The sequence below is a fragment of the Ranitomeya imitator genome, chromosome 5 (genome assembly GCF_032444005.1).
Source record: "Ranitomeya imitator isolate aRanImi1 chromosome 5, aRanImi1.pri, whole genome shotgun sequence".
In the NCBI taxonomy this organism is placed as follows: domain Eukaryota; kingdom Metazoa; phylum Chordata; class Amphibia; order Anura; family Dendrobatidae; genus Ranitomeya; species Ranitomeya imitator.
This window is the reverse complement of record NC_091286.1, coordinates 666,585,730-666,603,185: the sequence shown is the minus strand read 5'-3', so window position 1 is coordinate 666,603,185 and position 17,456 is coordinate 666,585,730. Positions and strand designations below refer to the sequence as shown.

Here is a 17,456-nt window from a genome sequence, read left to right as displayed (position 1 = left end):
TGACAGAGATGGCCACCAGAAGGATCTAGCCACTTACTCTCTGGTACCAAAGATTCCTGGATGACCAGCCAACACCGAACAATGAAGTTCAGAGATAACTTTACTAGTCCACCTATCAGGGACGAACAGTTTCTCGGCCGGACAACGATCAGGTTTATTAGCCTGAAATTTTTGCAACACTCGCCGCAAATCAGGGGAGATGGCAGACACAATGACTCCTTCCTTGAGGATACTCGCCGGCTCAGATAAACCCGGAGAGTCGGGCACAAAACTCCTAGAGAGAGCATCCGCCTTCACATTTTTAGAGCCCGGAAGGTACGAAATCACAAAATCGAAGCGAGCAAAAAATAACGACCAACGAGCCTGTCTAGGATTCAAGCGCTTGGCAGACTCGAGATAAGTAAGGTTCTTATGATCAGTCAATACCACCACGCGATGCTTAGCTCCTTCAAGCCAATGACGCCACTCCTCGAATGCCCACTTCATGGCCAGCAACTCTCGGTTGCCCACATCATAATTACGCTCAGCAGCAGAAAACTTCCTGGAAAAGAAAGCACATGGTTTCAACACTGAGCAACCAGAACCTCTCTGTGACAAAACCGCCCCTGCTCCAATCTCAGAAGCATCAACCTCGACCTGGAACGGAAGAGAAACATCTGGTTGACACAACACAGGGGCAGAACAAAAACGACGCTTCAACTCCTGAAAAGCTTCCACGGCAGCAGAAGACCAATTAACCAAATCAGCACCCTTTTTGGTCAAATCGGTCAATGGTTTGGCAATGCTAGAAAAATTACAGATGAAGCGACAATAAAAATTAGCAAAGCCCAGGAACTTTTGCAGACTTTTCAGAGATGTCGGCTGAGTCCAATCCTGGATGGCTTGGACCTTAACCGGATCCATCTCGATAGTAGAAGGGGAAAAGATGAACCCCAAAAATGAAACTTTCTGCACACCGAAGAGACACTTTGATCCCTTCACGAACAAAGAATTAGCACGCAGGACCTGGAAAACCATTCTGACCTGCTTCACATGAGACTCCCAGTCATCTGAGAAGATCAAAATGTCATCCAAGTAAACAATCAGGAATTTATCCAGATACTCACGGAAGATGTCATGCATAAAAGACTGAAAAACAGATAGAGCATTGGCAAGTCCGAACGGCATCACTAGATACTCAAAATGACCCTCGGGCGTATTAAATGCTGTTTTCTATTCATCTCCTTGCCTGATTCTCACCAGATTATACGCACCACGAAGATCTATCTTAGTGAACCAACTAGCCCCCTTAATCCGAGCAAACAAGTCAGATAACAATGGCAAGGGATACTGAAACTTAACAGTGATCTTATTAAGAAGGCGGTAATCAATACACGGTCTCAGCGAACCATCCTTCTTGGCTACAAAAAAGAACCCTGCTCCCAGTGGTGATGACGATGGGCGAATATGTCCCTTCTCCAGGGATTCCTTCACATAACTGTGCATAGCGGTGTGTTCAGGCACGGATAAATTAAATAAACGACCTTTAGGGAATTTAATACCAGGAATCAAATTGATAGCACAATCACAATCCCTATGCGGAGGTAGGGCATCGGACTTGGGCTCATCAAATACATCCCGGTAATCAGACAAGAACTCTGGGACCTCAGAAGGAGTGGATGACGAAATAGACAAAAATGGAACATCACCATGTACCCCCTGACAACCCCAGCTGGATACCGACATAGAGTTCCAATCCAATACTGGATTATGGGTTTGTAGCCATGGCAACCCCAACAAGACCACATCATGCAGATTATGCAACACCAGAAAGCGAATAACCTCCTGATGTGCAGGAGCCATGCTCATGGTCAGCTGGGCCCAGTACTGAGGTTTATTCTTGGCCAAAGGTGTAGCATCAATTCCTCTCAACGGAATAGGACACCGCAAAGGCTCCAAGAAAAACCCACAACGTTTAGCATAATCCAAATCCATCAGATTCAGGGCAGCGCCTGAATCCACAAACGCCATGACAGAATACGATGACAAAGAGCATATCAAGGTAATGGACAGAAGGAATTTGGACTGTACAGTACCAATGACGGCAGACCTATCGAACCGCTTAGTGCGCTTAGGACAATCAGAAATAGCATGAGTGGAATCACCACAGTAGAAACACAGACCATTCAGACGTCTGTGTTCTTGCCGTTCAACTCTGGTCATAGTCCTATCGCACTGCATAGGCTCAGGTTTAATCTCAGACAATACCGCCAGATGGTGCACAGATTTACGCTCGCGCAAGCGACGACCGATCTGAATGGCCAAAGACATAGACTCATTCAAACCAGCAGTCATAGGAAAACCCACCATGACATCCTTAAAAGCCTCAGAGAGACCCTTTCTGAACAAAGCTGCCAGCGCAGATTCATTCCACAGAGTGAGTACTGACCACTTCCTAAATTTCTGACAATATACTTCTATATCATCCTGACCCTGGCACAAAGCCAGCAAATTTTTCTCAGCCTGATCCACTGAATTAGGCTCATCGTACAGCAATCCGAGCGCCAGGAAAAACGCATCGACACCACTCAATGCAGGGTCTCCTGGCGCAAGAGAAAATGCCCAGTCCTGAGGGTCACCGCGCAAAAAAGAAATAATAATCAAAACCTGTTGAACTGAATTACCAGAAGAATGAGGTTTTAAGGCCAGAAATAGCTTACAATTATTTTTGAAGCTCAGAAACTTAGTTCTATCACCAAAAAACAAATCAGGAATAGGAATTCTTGGTTCTAGCATAGATTTCTGATCAATTGTATCTTGAATCTTTTGTACATTTATAACGAGATTATCCATTGAAGAGCACAGAGCCTGAATATCCATGTCCACAGCTGTGTCCTGAAGCACCCTAATGTCTAGGGGAAAAAAAAGACTGAACACAGAGCTGAGAAAAAAAAATGATGTCAGAACTTCTTTTTTCCCTCTATTGAGAATCATTAGTTTGGGCTCCTTGTACTGTTATGAAGGCAATCCAGTAACACAGTGTGCCAGTAATCAGAGCACATACAGTGATCTGACAATAACCCAAAAACAATAGAATGAGCTCTGAGACGTGGAATCTCTGTAGACCGCAATACCTGAACCTATCCTAAACACAACTAAAGGCAGCTGTGGATTGCACCTGACACTACCTATGCAACTCGGCACAGCCTGAGGAACTGACTAGCCTGAAGATAGAAATACAAGCCTGACTTGCCTCAGAGAAATACCCCAAAGGAAAAGGCAGCCCCCCACATATAATGACTGTTAGCAAGATGAAAAGACAAAATGTAGGGATGAAATAGATTCAGCAAAGTGAGGCCCGATATTCTAGATAGAGCGAGGATAGCAAAGAGAACTTTGCAGTCTACAAAAAACCCTAAAGCAAAAAACCACGCAAAGGGGGCAAAAAGACCCACCGTGCCGAACTAACGGCACGGCGGTACACCCTTTGCGTCTCAGAGCTTCCAGCAAAAACGAATAGACAAGCTGGACAGAAAAAACAGCAACAAAAGCAAAGAAGCACTTATCTAAGCAGAGCAGCAGGCCACAGGAAAGATCCAGAAGCTCAGATCCAACACTGGAACATTGACAAGGAGCAAGGAAGACAGAATCAGGTGGAGTTAAATAACAAGGCAGCCAACGAGCTCACTAGAACACCTGAGGGAGGAAGCCCAGAAGCTGCAGTACCACTTGTGACCACAGGAGTGAATTCAGCCACAGAATTCACAACACCGCAGTACCACTCGTGACCACAGGAGGGAGCTTGATCACAGAATTCACAACAGCCCGCCCCCATCAAAGTGTATCAAAAGTGTGTAACCCCTCCCCTCCCTGTCTGGCTGCTTTCCCGGTTTGATATTGTTATCACAGTGTTTGATACATCGTTTTTATGTCATATTAGATTTTTATTTTATATGAAGTTGATATGAGATTGCTGCTGCAATCAGAGCAATGTATTTTATTCCCAATGATCACAAATAGTGATGGTGTTTCTGCAGCCTGTTATGTGGAAGGCATTCTCATTTTATATGTGTTTTATAACACACCATGCCGTTTATATAATTTTTTATCCTAGTCTTGTATTTATTTGATACTGGGATTCTCATTTTTACATGTGGTTTATAACACCAGTCTCATTATATTGGCATATTATGTATATGGCCATGTTACAACACCAGCAAGTATGAAGCGGTGTGTTTTATACGTTTATAAAAAGCAAAGACACGATATTGTAAAAGTTTAAAAGATTTTATTGTTGTAAAATAAATACATCTTTACATCACAACGCACACAGCATAGAATGTCTGATTCCACGTAAAATTCACTTTTTTGAAGTGTTTTTCTTTTGAACATAGACAGCAGGCGACGCTGGTGGAAACAATCCAGTCCTTAAGCGAAGATCCTCAGGGGTATTAGCTCTCAAATCTACACCAAATACCCATAAGGCTCCCACGTGGCATCCTCAAAAGCTTCTAGGAAAAAACTTTTTTTCCAGGATAAATCTGATGAGCTAGAATTAAAATTTGTAATTTATCTCGGGGGTTATTAAAAGCACCATGTACTTGGTGTTTAAATTTATCATGGGGCTTTTCTTACCCTGACAAAATATGTTTTGTACCAGGTAGAAAATGCTGAGATTTCTGTGGTGCACATACTTGATAAATGCCTTTTCTATCTCACAATTTTCACTAGCACTCTCCATAAGATCATCAACAATAGCCAAATTCACCTTCTCCGGTGGGAATAATTCGTCATCTACGAAGGTATTCGGCAGACCCTCCACAAATCTGGTGTTGGGAAAAGAGAGAGAGATTTCATCATATAGTTTTTGCCAACATGAATAAATTCAAACAATATTATCAGGTTTCTGAGAAAAATTAGTTTCAATATTATATAGCAGCTGTTTTACAAAATAGCTCTTTCCAGAATTAGACGGGCCTGCTAGAATGGGTGTTGCAGTCGTGTATCCAGCGCAATACTCGGCTAATAGCCAAAAGGCAAGGTGGTGAAATCGTCTATTAGTTGCCGTTTTGTGTAAACGCACTTTTGTGTTTTGCGTAATGGCCTTGTTTCAATCTCCCAGTACTTTTTATTTCTCACAATGGACTGCTGCTGTACGACAATACGTTTCTGAGTTTCTGTGTCAGAATTGCGCAGGGTAATCCAGAACAAGATCTTTTAGACTGTTGAAATTAATAGATTGAGAGTTACCAACATTTAATGTTATCCCCTTACCTTTAAGACAGTTTTACTGGTGTTGAGTTTGTATCCGTAAGTTTTCGGGCCCGCGGATACAAATTCTGTGATGTGTGTACCATCGGGTATTTCACTGGTCAGTTCCCCCAGGTAATCGCCTAAAGGCTGCCACTCACCATCTCTCTGTACAGAAATAACAGAATCTGTGTTGTGATAAAGGCACCTCTCCTGCAGCCAATCCAGTAGCGAATAGAGCTCTAGCCAGGCATACGCGGTTGTAAAACACACTATAAAAAGTTTGTGTTTTTGTTGTGTTAAAATCATACACCCACTGCCTCTTTTGTTTAATGATCTGACTGTTCGCTATAGATTTCAAGCGCCTTTTTTTACACCACCGCGATTTTTAATGATGGTGACGACTAGCTTTAACGAATTGGATGCTAGACATTCAACGTTACTTTGAAGTGTGTGGACAACAGCATTTACAAAAGATTCAGAATTAAAATCTTCCCGAGTTTGTTTTGTAGTGAAAATAGGGTCTAAAGTATTGTCACATTCAAGCCTTAACTGTACAAAGTCACCAGGTTCAATGTCCCTGATGATTCTATCCAGTAATGACTGAATGGCATCATGAACAATATTCACAGCCTCTACAAATGATTGTACATGCTCCAAATTTACAAATCTAAAATGATCTGTATGTATATGCGCATTGAAATTGCGGAGTGGCCTTTGATGATGATAAAAATGCTGTAAAACGTTTGAAAGATCTTTGGCCATTTCATTATCATAAACACCATTACCTACAGAGGCTGCATCATCCGCATTTTCAGTATATGTTTCAAGATGCCCACTGCTCTGAGCATCTGGAGCCACATTGGTGTTGACACCTCCAGGATTGTCTTGGATGTGTAAAACTGTAGTTGAATCGTGTAACAGCCTCTGGGGATATTGTGTAGTTATTGCGGCGCAAACTGTCTTTCGCCCGCTTCTAGCTGCTTGCGATCTTCTGGAACTAGCCAACATCTGTAGAGCCTTTGCGGCATTATTTTAGTTAATTTTTTCAACCAATAGCCAACCAAGCTTAGGCTGGTTTCACATTTGGTTTTTTTTGGGTGCGTTTTTGCGGTAAAAAACGCATGGTGAAAAAACGCATGTAAACGCGTGCAAACGCTGCGTTTTTTTGACGCATGCGTTTTTGCATGTGGTGAAAAAACGCGGCGTTTTGTCGCATTTACATGCGTTTTTTCATGCGTTTGCGTTTTTTAAATGCATGCAGAGAAATGTGTGACAGCTGCCAATCATCAAAATAAAGTAAAAAACCCACTATAAACAGAAATAGTTAGGGCTAGGGTTAGGGTTAGGGGTAGGGTTAGGGGTAGGGATCATTACCCTAACCCTAACCCTACCTCTAACCCTAAGGGATCCTATCCCTAACCCTACCCCTAACCCTACCCCTAACCCTAAAGGGATTAGGGTTAGGGTTAGGGTTAGGGGTAGGGTTTGGGGTAGGGTTAGGGCTAGGATCCCTTAGGGTTAGGGTTAGGGGTAGGGTTAGGGGTAGGGGTAGGGTTAGGGGTAGGGTTAGGGTTAGGATCCCTTAGGGTTAGGGTTAGGGTTAGGGGTAGGGTTAGGGGTAGGGGTAGGGTTAGGGTTAGGATCCCTTTATCACCTTTATGTTGGGGGGTGGCATATCAGTGTGTTTTCTGGTTTTTTAATATAAAAACACATGCGTTTTTAACGCAATAAAACGCATGCACAAAAAAAACGCATGCGTCCCCATTGACTCCAATGCATTTTTTGACCCAAAAAAACGCATGAAAACGCCTCTCAAAAATACTACAAGTTGCATTTCTGAAAATGAACGCATGCAGAAAAAAAACGCATGCATTTCAAAACGCGACCAAACGCGTACAAACAAAAACGCATGCGTTTTCAATGTTAAATATAGGAAAAAAACGCATGCGTTTTTTTGAGAAAAAAAAACGCTGCAGTCAAAAACGCAAGTGTGAAACCACTCTAAGTCAGGCGGATTTAGATTTATTTAAATTCATAGGGGGTGTATGTACACATGCATGATTTAGTTTAAAATCATATAGTTCCGCGATAATGTCTGGTGTTGGACATGCATTTATCAGTCTTTCATACGTATCACAGAAAGATTTTAGTTTGATCTGTGCGAGTTTGGTATGGGCGGACTGAGCAGACATAGCAATAAACATTTTGACATGTTCATCATCCCACAAAGGACTCCCTGTGTAAGATGAATGTTCAGCAACTTTCTGTTTTTTACTTACACGCCGTCATGATAGTGATCGTTTCTTGAGAGGTAATACAATGCCGAAATCGCTAGAAGATCCTGCAAGAGTAATATCTGCAGATTGTACAGTTTGACACACGCGTATATTGCCCCGGTTATTACCCTCGGAGTGCTGCTCAATTTCTCTGTTTTCAGGAGTAACTTGTGGAATGCTGATTGTGCTATTGGCTTCCTGAGTTATGCTGGGACTATCGTTCTGCGATGCAAATCTCTCTCTTGAAACGTTCTTATATTTTTGATGTGAAATCTTGGGGTTTGGATTCCCGGAGTGTTTGGGTAGCTTTCCTCACGATCTGCAACACAGATGGGCGAAAGAGGAGTTGTTCTCACAGCCGCATTAGCTCTTTGGGGAGGATTCTGTGCAGATCCATAATTATGCCGATGCAAAACTCCTGGTTGAAGATCCGACGTATCTAAAAGAAAAGATACAAGTGTCAGTTATCCGCGAAAACGGTGTAAAATTGGAAAAGCTACACGACCGCAGTTAATCATGATCCCGCGTAATATTTGAAAAGTTAACTGTGACAGTTATCCATGAAATCATTGTAACAATGTTTGTATAAATCCAGTATGGAGCATTCCAAATATATACTGTACCTACAAGTATGAACCAGGAATTGCACTTCCGTAATCTAAAAAGTTAATAAGTTCGGAACTGGTGCGAACCTGGTTATGCAAATTTATATGTAGGGAAATGGGAGGAGCATACTATTTATAGTGAGGGACCCAGATGTGCGAACCTGGTACTCTGGCAACGTTTTATAGATGATATTGTTTTTATATGGTCTGGGGGCCCTGATTCATTGTCTGATTTTATTATTAATTTAAATAAAAACGAGTATTTTTTAAATTTTACGGGCACCACCAGTTCCGAACTTATTAACTTTTTAGATTTGACTATTTTTATCAAAAACGGGAAAATTCACACAAAGACCTTCCATAAACCCACAGACGCTAATAACTATATATCTCTCGACAGCTGCCACCTTCCCAGTTGGCTAACAAACGTTCCAAGAAGCCAATTCATCCGGGCCCATAGGAATTGTTCTAATATACATGATTTCAATCAGGAAGTGGTGACTTTAACATCAAAATTTATTCAAAAGGGTTACTCTCAGGATCACTTATGTAGGACAAAAAAATCAGTGGAAGGAATACCAAGGGACCAACTACTCCAAGAAAAAATAAATAATAAAAATGAGAATAAGATGTCCGAGGTGGTTCCGATAATTACACAATATAATGCCAATACTTATCTGTTCAAAAAAATAGTGAAGAAACACTGGGACATTTTAAAAGATGATAAAATCATAGGAGAAAAAATATCGGAACATCCAGTGTTTGTATACAGAAAAGCGAATAGTTTGGCGAATAATATAGCTCCCACAATCCCGAACCCGAGATCTCTGACCACGCATCCTCCATATCGTACATACCCAGGATTTTTTCCATGTCGTAAATGCAAGTCATGTAAACGACTAAATTGTAAGAAACAATTATCGCTTACAAATGGGCTGACTGAATGGATTATTAAAGACCATATAACATGCGACACGCCAGGAGTCATTTATTCCATAAAATGCCCTTGTAATAAATTGTATATAGGGAGAACCAAAAGACCATTATATAGAAGAATAAATGAACATTTGACTAACATAAAAAAGAAATTCCAAGGTCACCCATTATCAAAGCATTTTGTGGACTATCATGGAGGCGACATGAAAGATACCATTATTACAGGTTTAAAAATAGTAATTAGAAGTTGGAGGAAAGGAGATTACATCAAGCAGATGTCAAGAGAAGAAAGTAGGATGATTTTTGAACTGGACACACTGATGCCGAAAGGTCTGAACAGCGAAATCGAGCTGTTCGCCTTTAATACATGAAGGGGTTAAGCGACTGCGGCTGTGAATAAAAGGGCACACATCTTTACATGGACCATCCCTGAAGAAGGAATACGTTTATTCCGAAACGCGTCGGCTTTTGGTCTATTGTGCTATCCGTAGCCGGTCACGTGTGTGCTCACGTGACTGTGACGTCACGCTAGGTCCTGCACTGTCGGGATACCTAGCGGCTAACTTTCACAGCGCGCAGCTATTTCACGCTGCCTAAACACAAATAGCGGCCGTGTTAGAGCGCTGCTTCCGGCCGGAGCAGCGTTCACCGCCCGCCGAAGCTCCCGAACTCACTTGAAGGTCCGACCATAGGAGGAGGACTTCATTAAGCAACGCAATAGAGAGAAAGTAACCGGATCACAGGAGGTAACGTTGTTCGGGTTAGTTTCTTCGGTGTAACTTTATTGTTCCATATACAGTTCCTTGCGTTTTTCTTTTATATAGATTTCATATATCCTCTTGGTAGGATTTGTTTAGCAAGTGCGCCCTTATAATATTGAAATATTCTTTATATTATAGTATCCATATTGGGACGGCAATTTACATTAAAAAACACCCAGTGGGTAAAACTGAATGAAAAAGACTGAAGGTCTATATGGTGCTTGAAAGGTACAACCATAGATAAAAGTGGGGCTGATAGGTAATTAAGACTTGACAGGCTATTCATTGGTCCATTGTTTAATGAAAGGGTATTGCTCCTAGCGCGGATATATTATTATCTATATATATAAATATATATATATATATATATATATTTCTTACATGTGATACAGGAAAGATAACTATCTTGGTAATGTGTTACAACATTTTTCCCTATCTAAATGCAAAAAGGAGAATCTAATTACCTGTGATGGAGTGATGAGCAGACTCATTATCTTCTAATAGTTCCGCAGCTACGGATTCAAAGACTTCATAATTCTGCGTGATGAAATTATGCCATATAGAAATTAGCCAAAAATTCATGTTAATAACTATATCACAAATATATACTATATAGGAATTAGCAAAAATTCAGTTTATAACTATATCACAAATATATACTATATAGGAGTTAGCAAAGATTAAGTTTATAACTATTTCACAAATATATACTATATAGGAGTTAGCAAAGATTCAGTTTAGAACTATATCACAAATATATACTATATAGGAATTAGCAAAAATTCAGTTTATAACTATATCACAAATATATACTATATAGGAGTTAGCAAAGATTAAGTTTATAACTATTTCACAAATATATACTATATAGGAGTTAGCAAAGATTCAGTTTAGAACTATATCACAAATATATACTATATAGGAATTAGCAAAGATTCAGTTTATAACTATTTCACAAATATATACTATATAGGAGTTAGCAAAGATTAAGTTTATAACTATATCACAAATATATACCATATAGGAATTAGCAAAGATTTAGTTTATAACTATATCACAAATATATACTATATAGGAATTAGCAAAAATTCAGTTTATAACTATATCACAAATATATACCATATAAACAATGATATTAGGGAGCAATTAAATCAGTAAACACTTATTTTTTTTAAAAGAGTAGAGCAGAGCAGCTGTTCAGACTCGCAGAAAATCTGTTTTTAAGATTCTGCTTGTCAAACCTGGAACAAGTCTGCCGTGTATGTAAAGAGAAAACACAACCCACAAGTTCTGGCGGTGTTCAACCCCTCAGTGATTTCATCCAGTCAGTATAGGATTACGCTAATGAGTTGCATCTGTTGTGTTAAAATTAAATAACTTATCTAGGACTGAAATATATTATCTAGGACTGGAATACTAGGAAAAATACAGAATTCAATAAAAAATTATTCAATTGAATTTCTGAAAGAGACCTGCGGTTGTAGATCACCGCCACCCAATCATTTATTCAATCATGGCTTATAATTCCTCTGAGGAAATATTAGAGAAGCAATATTTCACACCTAAAGCACCCGGATCATACAGTGGCATCGGCAAATTATTTAGAGAGACAAGAGAGCGTGGAATTAAGAAATCTGATGTGGTTGACTGGTTGAATAAACAAGATTCCTACATGCTACACAGACCTGCTAGAAAATACTTTTTGACAAGTAAAATTTACGTCTCGGCCATTGATGCGCAGTGGCAAGCGGATCTCGTAAGTTTAATTGACTATTCAAGGGAAAATGATAATGTCAAATACATCCTGATGGTGATTGATACTCTCTCGAGATACGCATGGTGTGTGGCCTTATCAAACAAAACTGGTGCAGCTGTAGCCAGATCATTCAAATTAATATTTCAAAATGATAAGTGCATACCGGGGAAATTGCAGACGGATCGCGGCAAAGAATTTATAAATTCATCACTCAAGCAACTATGTAATATGCATAATATTCACCACTTTTTACCAACAATGCCGTAAATGCCGCTATGGTGGAGCGCTTTAATCGCACATTAAAAACCCGTATGTGACGCTATCTTACGAAGCATAATTCCTTTAAGTACATTGATATTTTACCGCATTTGGTGCATAGCTACAACCATACTTATCACTCCGCTATGCGCTGCAGGCCAGCCGATGTGACCCCGCAAAATTCGCTGCAAATCTGGCGCAATATTTACAGTTCTAGTATTAGTAAAAATCCTATTAAACCGACTTTAAAAATTGGTGATCATGTCAGAATATCTCGATATACGGGAACATTTTGTAAGGGTTATGAAAAAACATACAGCGAAGAGATTTTTTTAATTTCCGCCGTCTCCAATAAATGTCATAAACCTCTTTATAAAATTAGTGATTTAGCAGGCGATGCTGTAGAGGGGTCATTTTATAAGGAAGAGCTGCAAAAAATACCTTTGGATGAGAATCATGTCTACAGAGTAGAAAAGATTTTGAGAAAAAAACGTGTCAGGGGTGTGAGCCAATGCTTTGTCAAATGGCTGGGGTACCCCGAAAAATTCAATAGTTGGATCCCGGCTTCAGAGTTGACAGATATATCACCATGGAAGCTGGCTCGTTCTTTATAACACTCACTTCAAACGCGTCTAGCGAAATATTTCGCATACATGGTACACATTTGAACAGAATGATGGGAATTTCTATATAGGAAAACGTGGCGATGTGCTAAAGGAATATTACATAAAGCCGGGGTTTTATTCAACAATCGCGGACCTCATACGCGCGATTAATGAGAGAATTGATATTTTGAAGATTTCCAGTGATGGATTTAAGCTGCGATATGATGATGTGAAGAAGAGTGTCATCCTAACGGATTCACCATCAATACATTTTGCCCCGGCCACAAATTGGCGCACATTTTAGGCCTCCAACTATACATTGAGGCTTCTGTAGATAATCGCCTGGTTGATCGCAAGAAGATTTATGCAGATATAAAAGATGGATATTATACATTGTTTGTGTACACAGATATAATACAGCATCAGCTTGTGGGGGGCAGCTATGTCCAATTTCTGAGAAGCACTCAGGTAACCGGCAAGTGCGGTGAGATTATCACCCTTCAGTACAGAAGACCCGATTACGTGCCCTTATGCAAGCAGCATTTTGATTCTGTGACAATCTCTATCTTATCAGACCAAGGCACACCAGTTAAATTCAAGTACGGAAAAAGTATTGTGTGATTACATTTTAGACCGCGACAGTATTGACACGATAAAATGGTGTCTACTATATTGCCCAGTCAGGGCACGGGCTAGAGGGGTTCAGCGGCAGTGAGTACATGTATGGTTCTTGCCTGGCCGGGATAGTTAAAGGCTTATTTCGCTGCGCCATACCTCTTTTCAGAAAAGGCATAGAATTAGCAAAGCCACACGTGAATACAGCTGTCAGAAACATTGCTAAAGATGCTGTCACTACTTTCTCATCAGCCCTTATGACTAGGATAAATACACAACCTCAGCAAGATGGTTCTGGGATAATTTATGTTGCTAAAAAAGCACAAAAAAGAAAGAGATGCGCGTGCTCGCCTTTACCGCCGATACTCATGAATAAAAATACAACCAAGAGACGCCCCCGTCAGAAACATGTAAGACGCTCTGTGGATGACATCTTCTAATCAATTATCATGGCTTTTCTGCATGATGCTTCTGTAGAGTGAGCAAAATCTGAACTGGATATTTTTGACATACCGCCGACACAAACAAGTATAGAGAAATCTCTATTTGTAGAAGTACAACCGATTGCGTCACTGTCAGACAATGGGCCGTTGGAATTTTTCATATCTGGGAGCGGCGATTATTATTATGATCTGAACAACACGCTGCTGTAAATAAATTGCCGCATCGTCAAGGAAGATAATATGGCTATAGCCGATGGGTCGCGTGTGGCGCTCATAAAGTACCCTCTAGCCACTCTTTTAACCAGGTCGATATTACTCTGGGAGATCGACTTATCTCACAATCGGACAATCTCTACAGCTATAGAGCGTACATAGAGACCCTTTTAAATTACAGCTCACAGACGCTGTCATCACAATTTGCAGCCGGTTTGATCTATAAAGACACTGTGGGCCATCATAATGACCGGGGCTTGGATGGTGCAAATGCAGGGTTTATCAAAAGAGCCAATGCAACTTCCCACTCAAAGCCCGTCGACCTCTTGGGGCCCATTTTTGGGGATATATTTAATCAACCAAAGTTAATATTGAATGGCCTTGACCTTAAGGTTAAGTTAACAAGAAATAAAGATGCTTTCTGCCTCATGTCAGCAGAAGCCGAGCAGCTAAAGGTACAGATCTCACAAGCGGCTCTCTATGTGAAAAGAGTGCAGGTATCTCCAGCAGTCCGAATTGGTCACAGTCAGGCCATCTTATCCGCAACCACCAAGTATGCTATTGACCGAACATGCATAAAAGTGTACAGTATCACTGCAGGGACACGGATCACGAACCACGAGAACCTCTTCCTAGGCCAGATACCAAAAACTGTTATATTGGGCTTTGTAGATAAAGAAGCAATTAGCGGGTCTTGTGCTAAAAACCCTTTGCTGTTCTATCACTACCATGTCAGCCATGCGGCTTTATATCTGGATGGCCAACAAATACCCGCAAGACCTTATAACCTTCATTTTAATGTTGATTTTGCCATCAGAGAGTATATGGCGCTTGCCCATATATCTGGTAAGCAAAAGGCTGATTGTGCCATGGCAATAGATCGCGAAGAATTTATGGCTGGATTCATGCTATTTGCTTTTGATTTATCACCAGATCAAGAGACTGGAGGGCATTTCTCGCTTATTAAAACAGGCAACCTACGCGCTGAAGTCCAGTTTGCGCTAGCAACACCCCACACGATAAATATGGTTGTTTTTGCAGTCAACCACACCATTCTGGAAATTAATAATAGGAGAGAGATCTTGTACGATTTTAATTAAGTAACGATGGACACTCTACAGCTTACAGCGGTACTGAAGGCTGATAATTATACAGAATGCATATTCGTCGGCGTGTTTCCGTGTGATTTGATTCTGGAAGAAAGAGTGACTCAGATACCTGCAGCATATTATTATTATTATTATTATTATATATAATAATATATAGCATATATCGTGAATACAGACCCGTCGAATCAATCTGGTCGCCACTGGGTATTGATCGTACTCTGGGATGATAAGATGGGCATATTTTTTGATAGCTATGGCTTTTGTCTGGACAATATTATCTTTCCACACAATTTTGTGACATTCCTGAACAAGAATTGTAAATCTTATTGTTACCAAAACTCACAAATCCAGGATACGTATAATACTGTATGTGGTCATTATTGCATACATGTATTATTTGATGGACCCGTAGAAGCGCTACTCACAGCGCAAAATGGCCTTCGTCATCCCCTGCTCACCTCAGCCACCACTGCACACCCCCGAGCCGTGAAGATGTCTCTGTACACGCTTGAATAAAGGACATTTTTTTTCACTCCAGGATCGGTGAGTGCTGCCGCATTTTTCTGTGACATTTTGCATATATGTATTACATCATTTAGCGTGTGGATTACCATTCAAAAAGCTTTTGCAGTGTTTCACTTCTGACTTGCAGAGAAATGATAGAATCGTATCAGATTTTATGTCATCAAAATTTTCAAGCTTAATCCACTGTTCTGACAGGAATTATCTATTTCAACAAAAATGTGTTTGTCTTTTGTCAGTTTCACACTGATGGCTAGCGGCTGCTAGCAATCAGCTAAATTCCCATGTGCTTTTTTATCTTCATGTAGTTCTGGCAATAAATATTTTAAGCTAATCTCTGATCTGGGTGCTTCTACATTAGTGGGATTGACCTGTCCTGGATGTCTGGATATGTCTTCCACATCTGTTTGCTGTGTTGGTGCCCTGCTGTGTTGATTGATCTGTCCTGGCTGTCTGGACATGTATACATGGGATTTTCCGGGCATGTCTGGGTCATGGGGAGATTGACCTTTCCTGGATGTCTAGACATGTCTCCCACATCTGTTTTGCGGTATGTCTTGCATGAGCACATCTGGTTGTGTTTAAGCATGGAATAGCTCGGGAACATAATACAAAATGAGAATGCCTTCCAAATAACAGGCTGCAGAAACACCATCACTATTTGTGATCATTGGGAATAAAATACATTGTTCTGATTACAGCAGCAATCTCATATCAACTTCATATAAAATAAAAATCTAATATGATATAAAATTGATATATCAAACACTGTGATAACAATGTCAAACACTATCAAAAGGGGAAGGCAGCCAGACAGGGAGGGGTTACACACTTTTGATACACTTTGATGGGGGCGGGCCCACCTGTCAAATTAAGTTTGATGAGACATCCCTATTCTATACTACTGAGATTCCTCCCGTGCAGAGGCGGGAACTCGACACCTAACAGGTGGCAGCCATTTTGAAGTCAGCCATTTTGGAACCAACTTTATTTTTTCCAATGGGAAAAGGGTCATGTGACACATTAATCTTATTGAGAATTTCACAAGATAAACAATGGTGTGCTTGGTTTTAACGTAACATTATTCTTTCATGAGTTATTTACAAGTTTATGACCATTTATAAAATGTGTTCAAAGTGCTGCCCATTGTGTTGGATTGTCAATGCAACCCACTTGACACACTGATAGCAACACCACAAAAGAAGTGCTAGCACAGGCTTCCAGTATCCCTTGTTTCAGATGCTACACATCTTGTATCTTCACAGCATAGAAAATTGCCTTCAGATGACCCCAGCATCTGAAACAACAGATACTGGAAACCTGATTTAGCATTTCTTCTGTGGTGTTGCTATCAGTGTGTCAAATAGGACTTTCTTTAAAATTGTCTCTTTTTAAGTAGAAACTGTGTCACGATCCATTTTTGGATTTGTCGCAGCTCTGATTCCACTGTGTTTAAAATGTAGCTTATTTCCTTTCGGGACCAGCGGGAATTAATGTCAGTTTTCCCCCGCTGGCAATCTGCGGCGACTGCAGAGTTGTTGGGTCAGCTGATGTGGGTGGTGACCACTCCCACCATCCTTTTAATGGTCACCTGATGCATCAGCTGACTGTTGGTGATATAGTTTCTCTTTGGAGACCAGCCACGCAGTTGCAGCTCTCTGGTGTCACCTACATCTGAAGTTTTGGAGTCTCAGTTCTGTGTTTTCTGTGGTGTTGACCTTGGCAGTGGAGTCTTGAAGCCAATTGTTGTGTTTTCACCTTGTCTTTCTTGGGTTTGTCACTGTCCTCTGTGCTGAACCATTTGCAGTGGTGAGGCTAGCGCCCTTGCTAGCCAATGCCCTCGCCAGGGCAGTGCGAGGTTACAGCGTGGGACAAGGTTCCTGATGGCGATGGGGGGAAGGACCCACTTAGGGCATTCGGAGTGCAGGGACAGACCCAGGTTTGAGTTCAGGTGGTGACCATCCCTCATTCCCTATTGTTAGGGCCTTCCTCTCCCTTATATCATCCCATTGTGTGTGTGTCCTGCCTTCAGTTCAACCTACCCCTGTGAGGTCATTACATATTTCATGACACACTGGTTTGTTAATAATGGAAAAATATTTTTCGACACATTAGAAATTTTGCC

General features: G+C 40.8%; 1 protein-coding gene across 2 annotated transcripts in view; it reads left to right on the top strand.

Annotated features, from left to right (window-relative positions):
* Nucleotides 1–17,456, top strand: part of LOC138638730 (cytochrome P450 2K6-like) — a 147,175-nt gene that overhangs the window by 66,975 nt on the left and 62,744 nt on the right. The window lies entirely within an intron of this gene.